Source organism: Lepidochelys kempii, chromosome 2 (genome assembly GCF_965140285.1).
Source record: "Lepidochelys kempii isolate rLepKem1 chromosome 2, rLepKem1.hap1, whole genome shotgun sequence".
In the NCBI taxonomy this organism is placed as follows: Eukaryota; Metazoa; Chordata; order Testudines; family Cheloniidae; genus Lepidochelys; species Lepidochelys kempii.
In genome coordinates, this window is record NC_136381.1 from 208,540,021 (window position 1) to 208,546,409 (window position 6,389).

Here is a 6,389-nt window from a genome sequence, read left to right on the forward strand (position 1 = left end):
GTTTGTGTGTGAGCGGTGATTGGTGGGTCAGTCAAGTTTTTTATAATACAGTAATTCAAATTCAGCAAAAGTAGTGAAGTGACACACTGTAACAAATAAAATCTTTTAAACTAGCTGATGTGTGTTAGCGTCAGTAATCGACTTTCTGTAAACTGTGCTATGCTGCTACATGAATAAAAACAAATGATATAGGTGAGTGAACTATCAATTACAGTATCAGCAGGATGTCTTGGCTTAAAGATTAAAGACTTCTGTTGCTCTAGCTTGTTTTACAACCAACCAAAAATCTTGATAAAATATCTTAATGTTGTGTCAGAAAAATGCAGCCTTGGTGGATGGGTTTGCAGAATGATGATCTATGAACACAACCATTTCTAATTTTTCTATAGCAAATGGAATGTTTTGGACTCATGCATGTTTGTCTCAGTTGACAAACTGGGAAACCCCCTATAGAAGAGTTGCTTTTGATTTGACTTATGCTTTTGAATTGACTTATTATTTCTTACTCACTACCTTCAAAGTAGTATCTGGCAAGATCTTGCAGTTTTCAGGGCCAAGAGACAAAGAGGAATTGTGGCTCATGATAAAATGAACGGATGGCTCCTGATAATGTCAGATTTGAAAACTTTTTTGTATCCTCTCTGTTTCTGCACATTGTGCACTCAAATGCCTAACATACTTGTGAGATCTATATAAAGAAATGATAATGCTGATATTTGATGATAGCTTGCAGGAAGACTCACTTGTGAAGTGGTTTCCTGGGCATCCATCATAATCTACAATACATGACTACTATTAAATGCACGATCTAGATTATGAGCTATTTGAGACAAAGACTATCTTTTGACTGAACGTCTCTGTGTGGTGCCTCCCACGGTGCGGTCCTGATCCTTTATTCTATTCAGATTCTAAACTGTGTAGTATCTTGATTGATGTCCCTAGGGGGTAATGCAATACAAATACATAAATATTATTAGATTCTTATTTGATTAAGTCCTTATATCCAGCAGATTAAAATGGTATGAAAACTTTATGGTATGAAAAGCACTGCTGTTGACTTATTTTCCAGATATGTTTCCAAATCAGATGCTTCCTTTGCTAAAGAAAGAGGGTATGTAACAGGGTGGCTTGCCCTTGGGCTACAGAGCCTGGGGATAAGCCAATCCCCTGGTTAAAGAATGAGCCCCGCTGAGGGGAATCAGGTAATTTCTAGCTGCTGTAAGGTGTGGGGCTGTGCAGGAAGTTGTAGTAAAACTGCAGTGAGTGAGGTTCTTACAGGGAAGACTCTGAGACCAGGGGAATTGCTTCAGTTAGGAAGGGCTGGGAGTAGCCTGCTAAGCCATGAAGGCCTCTGACCAAACTAGGGGAATCTGGGCTGTGCCCAACTGAAGACTGGAGGAAAGACTTTTAGTTTTGAACTTTAAGTTAATCAATTGGACCCTAAAGAGGGCTGTTGTGATTGACTGGAACACCGTCCCCACCCCCACATGTGGGGTTTATTTGGGGACTCAGGAAAGGAAACTGAGGTGAGGGGCTGGGTATTTTTGCAAAGGTTGGATAAAGTCACAAAAAGAGTTTTTATTGACAGAGAGATGGGAAGGCTGAGCATGTAGTGTCAGTGATCCAAAAACCTCTTAATGGCAACTGGCAAGGGGGCTCGTATAAGCTGGATCTAATATAGCTGGAATACTAGTAAAGCCATACCTGCAACCCTTTTTTTAGTTTATACTAGGCCTTCCGCTCTACCCAGATCTCTCACCTTCGTGCTCTCTGTATCTCCCTCTTCCACTCTTGGTACCATCTGGTTAACAACTCTTACGTTTTGCATCCTGACTGAATTCCAAAAGCAAATGGTACCCTGAGAAAAGGTAGGAACAGCCATCCTCTGCCTTTGCACAAACTAATTCCTTCTCAGTCTTCAAATCCTTCCTGAACAACATATTTTTCCCATGTAGCCAGCACAGTTTAATTTACCCTCTGGCCCTGTCTTCATTCCTCCTTGTGCCTGAGCCTTTTGTTTTTATCAGTTTTGTCTATATTAAATTATAGTCTCCCTGAGGCAGGGATCTCACTTGTTGCATCTTTGGAAAGGGATTTATTCTCCTCTAGTGCTATATAAATGATCATCAGCACTAGCATATAAAACTTGGACAGCATATTGCTGCCTGCAGCAATGTGCTATATAAAATGGAAGAGAAGTGAAGGAAAATAATCCACACCCAAGTGCTGCAATAAATTCCTTCTCAAATTTCAGCTTCATTTCAGTTCTAGCCTAAACACACTGATAACACCATCTGAAATCCACCCATGTAATCTGTATAAAGAGAGAAACACTCAGTAAATGGGAGAAGATTGCATATCACAACACATTTATGGCAGGCAAAGAAAGATTTCTCTAGATGCAGAAATGAATAGTTAATTCACACTCACTTACAGCAAAAGCCCCTAAATACACTTCTGATTTACAAGAAATCAAAGAAAAAGATGCAGGTCAAGAACTGTAATCCTTTAATTATGCATCCTTTTAAAAATCTTATATCCGTGTGGTAGGCATTTCTTTATAGGCAGCTTCTTAGCTTCCTTCACATATAACAATAAAACATTGTTTTCTTCCAGTGAGTGTTCTCCTTGTGCAGTCACTGTTTACCTTATGGGGGAACTCACTTATTTAGAAGATCAGCCTAAGTATTAAAAACCCAACAGCTGTCACATGGAATCGAACTACTTGGTACACCTATATCTTGTGTCCTGCCTCCTGCAGTAATCAATATATGATGCTCCAAGGGAAGGAAAACTTTCCTTTCCCTTTCACTATAATGCACTCAACCAGTTCTAATTTTTCAATGTAAAAAAACAAGCAGTAAAAAAAACAAAAAACAAAAAACCCTGAAAAATGTAAAACCAAACCTTTCAGGCCTTCTGCCTGGATCATAAAGGAGCAAAACTCAGCACAATCCCAATTTTGTTTTATTATCACCTCTAAAGTTAGCACATCCATCAACTGAAAATATAGGAGCTGTATAAATAGATTGTATAACTGTTCAAAGAAAGAAAAATGAAACACTATAGTTTTTCCAGTGACTTCTAGCCTTTTCCACTACAGCTCACTTACAAGACATAATAACTAAGCTATATTCAAGAAGGTACATACATAAGCACTCCCATTAACCTCCATGGGCATACTCATGTGTTTAAAATAAAGCATGTTGGATAAATATCTTCCGGAATCAAAGCCTTTGGGGGTGAATTCTCATCTCCATTGCAAAGCTTGAGTACACATAACTGGGACTGGGGCAGAACAGAAAATCTCTTCCAAGTTGTACTGCTTTATCAGTACAAGTATAGTTAAGTGGTACCAATCCTTTAGTGTTGACTCAGCTATACCAGTGTAGCTTGTTCTCCTGTAGGAATGGGAATAAGCTATACCAGCATGAGGCACCTGTGATGAGGCACTTCCACCTGGAGCACTCTCCTGCAGCAGGCCACAGCACATCAGGTGCACCTGCCCCAGGTTCCCCTTTCAGAGTCCCCAGAAATAGCCCAAACAATCTCCCCAAGTATAAATATAGCCCTTGTGGCATTCATTTATTTATTATAAAAGTCTCATACACAAGCCATAAGAATATGAGTCCCAACACTAAGTCCCACAACCATAGTCCAGAGCGTACAGCAGGTAAAGCCCCAACCTCCCTCACCCCCTCCCCGATCTCCAGAGCAGCCCCAGTGGTGCCTGTCATCCTGCTCCAAGAACTAGCAAGTATCTCCCGCTGCAGCTTTTAGCCTTCAGCCCTCTCCAGCCTCAGATCTCTGTCTCAGGAAGGACAGCTGACCAGCCCTTACCCCTTTTAAGGTTCCCTGGCTCTACTCAGGAAAGGCAGTAGGCTAGCTGGCTTCCTCATAACTCCTCCCAGGCAAAGCCTGCGGAGAGCTCTCTGCAGCTTTCTCCAGAGACTGCCTCAGCCCTAACTCAGATCAATTGCACTCAATTACTCTCTCTGTGTAGGGTCTCCTCCCCTCCAGCCTTTATAGCCCCAGGTGTTGTCTCATTCTCTTAACTGGCCAAATTGGGACCTCCTGTTCTGGCACAGGGGCACCAGTGCTGCTTCATTTACAGGGACCAGCTACCCTGTGGTAAACCTTTATACCAGCATTAACTATGTCTATACTAGAGGTTGTAGCTTTATAACTATTATGATAAAAAAACCCACACCTAGAACTGAACTGGTTACACTAGTATGTATGAAATATGTGCATAGGCCAGGCATCAGGGCTGTGGCTGTGACTACACTTTTCAGAGTAACAGCCGTGTTAGTCTGTATTCGCAAAAAGAAAAGGAGGACTTGTGGCACCTTAGAGACTAACCAATTTATTTGAGCATAAGCTTTCATGAGCTAAGTTTTCAAAAAGTTTTCGAAAGCTTATGCTCAAATAAATTGGTTAGTCTCTAAGGTGCCACAAGTACTCCTTCTCTTTTTGTGACTACACTATCTACTGAGCACCTGGTCCCTTACCTAAGGTTTGAATCCATGTTATTCGTATTCCCTTTGCTGATGGTCCTGTGTCTCCTCTCTTATAACCTTAGGACATGTCTGGTCTAGGACATAGGGCATGTCTAAAAAGGTATCAGCTAGCTTGTTTTTAACTAACACATTTTAATTACAGGGTTTAACATGTTCTGCTACTTTCTCTCCTGACAGCATTGCCATATTTCTCATGACTTATTGTGACAATGTCATGGTGTAATGGAGAAGAGTAAACCTCTAAAAGTGTTCCTCTTTTGCGTGTAGAATGGAATTTTTGCTATAGGAATTTAGGACCAGATTGTCAAACAAGCTGAGTGAACAATTGCATCTGCAAAAGGGAAGAGCCATTGTGAGTCTGATTGCAATGATCACACTTGTTTGTGCAAATGCAAAACAGCTTATTAGGAACCCTTGTGTACACAATTCCTCCATGCACAGATCTACTAGCCATAGGCACCAGACTGATAGCCTGGAAGACTGCAGTCCTCTATCCACAGAATAGTAAGGTATCAACAGTGCAAGGATCCCCCATTTGCCCTGTTAGTGTGTCTCAGTCATGTTTTGGAGGGAACAAGTCTAGAGGTAATTGGTTAATTTAGTCTCTGCCTTGACAATCCTCTGTTACTCTGTGGAGATTGCTAATAGCAATTTGTTTAGGTTTTAGGAGGTGGCCATCAAGAAATGGATTGTAACCAGCAGCTCATTTAATAAGAGACTTCTAATGGAAGGAACTTGGGTCACTATGGAACTGGGCCCTATTTGAGTGTGTCCTAGAAGTGAAAGGTTCATTCAGCCATAGATCCCATTGCTCCTGAGCCATCCAGTTACCCTTGATTCAGTTTTTAAAAATAATTGAAATAATCTAGCATGAGTTTTTAATTTTTATTTGAGGTACAGGCAGGCAATTGTTATGACCCAGTAACTGGATCATTGGGTAATTTGTAATCTCTAATTAGTAATTAATTAACAAATTAAACCCCAGTGAAAGATGTAATTTTCCATTGTTACAGGGCAAAATTGCATCCACACATTTTTCTGCAGTGAGTAGGGCCCAGATCCTCAGAGATATTTAGGCTCCTAACTTCCATTGATTTCAGCGATTTCAAGGGTCTTATTTATTTGCAGTTTTTCACTGGTGGTCTTCTCTTCAGTTTCCCTTTCCCCCATTGTTTGTCATTCTTTTTCTTCCCTTTGTTGTTCTCCAGACTCTCTCCACGCATACTATCTGTATCACCTTCTAGTTTTTTGCATATGCTGTGTTTCATTAGGTTCTTGTGCCACATGGGTAGGCATTTAGACCTGTTCAAAGTGAAAGTAAGATACCACTAAATCAGAATGAGAATGTTTTGCGCCCACTTGGTTCTCAGTTTGCATGGGTGCAAATGAGTCCACATGGTGTAAAGTAATGGAGACTCCAAGCCTTTGTATTTTCATTCCTTTTATTCTGTCTCATTCAGTTTCCTGTGCTCACCCATATTTTTGTTTCATTTTTTCTCTGAATCTTACTCCTTTTTTCTAGTCGTGAGTCGTCTTAACACAATCTATCCCTGATGTTAGGCCATGTTTCTGCATGAAAAGGATTATCACTGAAAGCTCAGCTGTGGTAGAATTCTTTCATTGGTATTGGTTGCAGATGTATTAATGGTTCTCAGCTGTGTAATGCCAAATTGTACTAGTGGTGTCAAGGTTCTCCCCGGCCTATTTTACCATTCTGGGATCTGTTCAGAATCTGTGCTCCCAGCGGTGACAGATCTTTCATTGGTTTATGCAAATCTCCAGATCCAGTTTCAGTCTTGGCACTTGTATGTTGGACTTGGATCTGGACAGTTTTATCAGGGAGCGACAGACCTGCCCAACCTGTCTGGA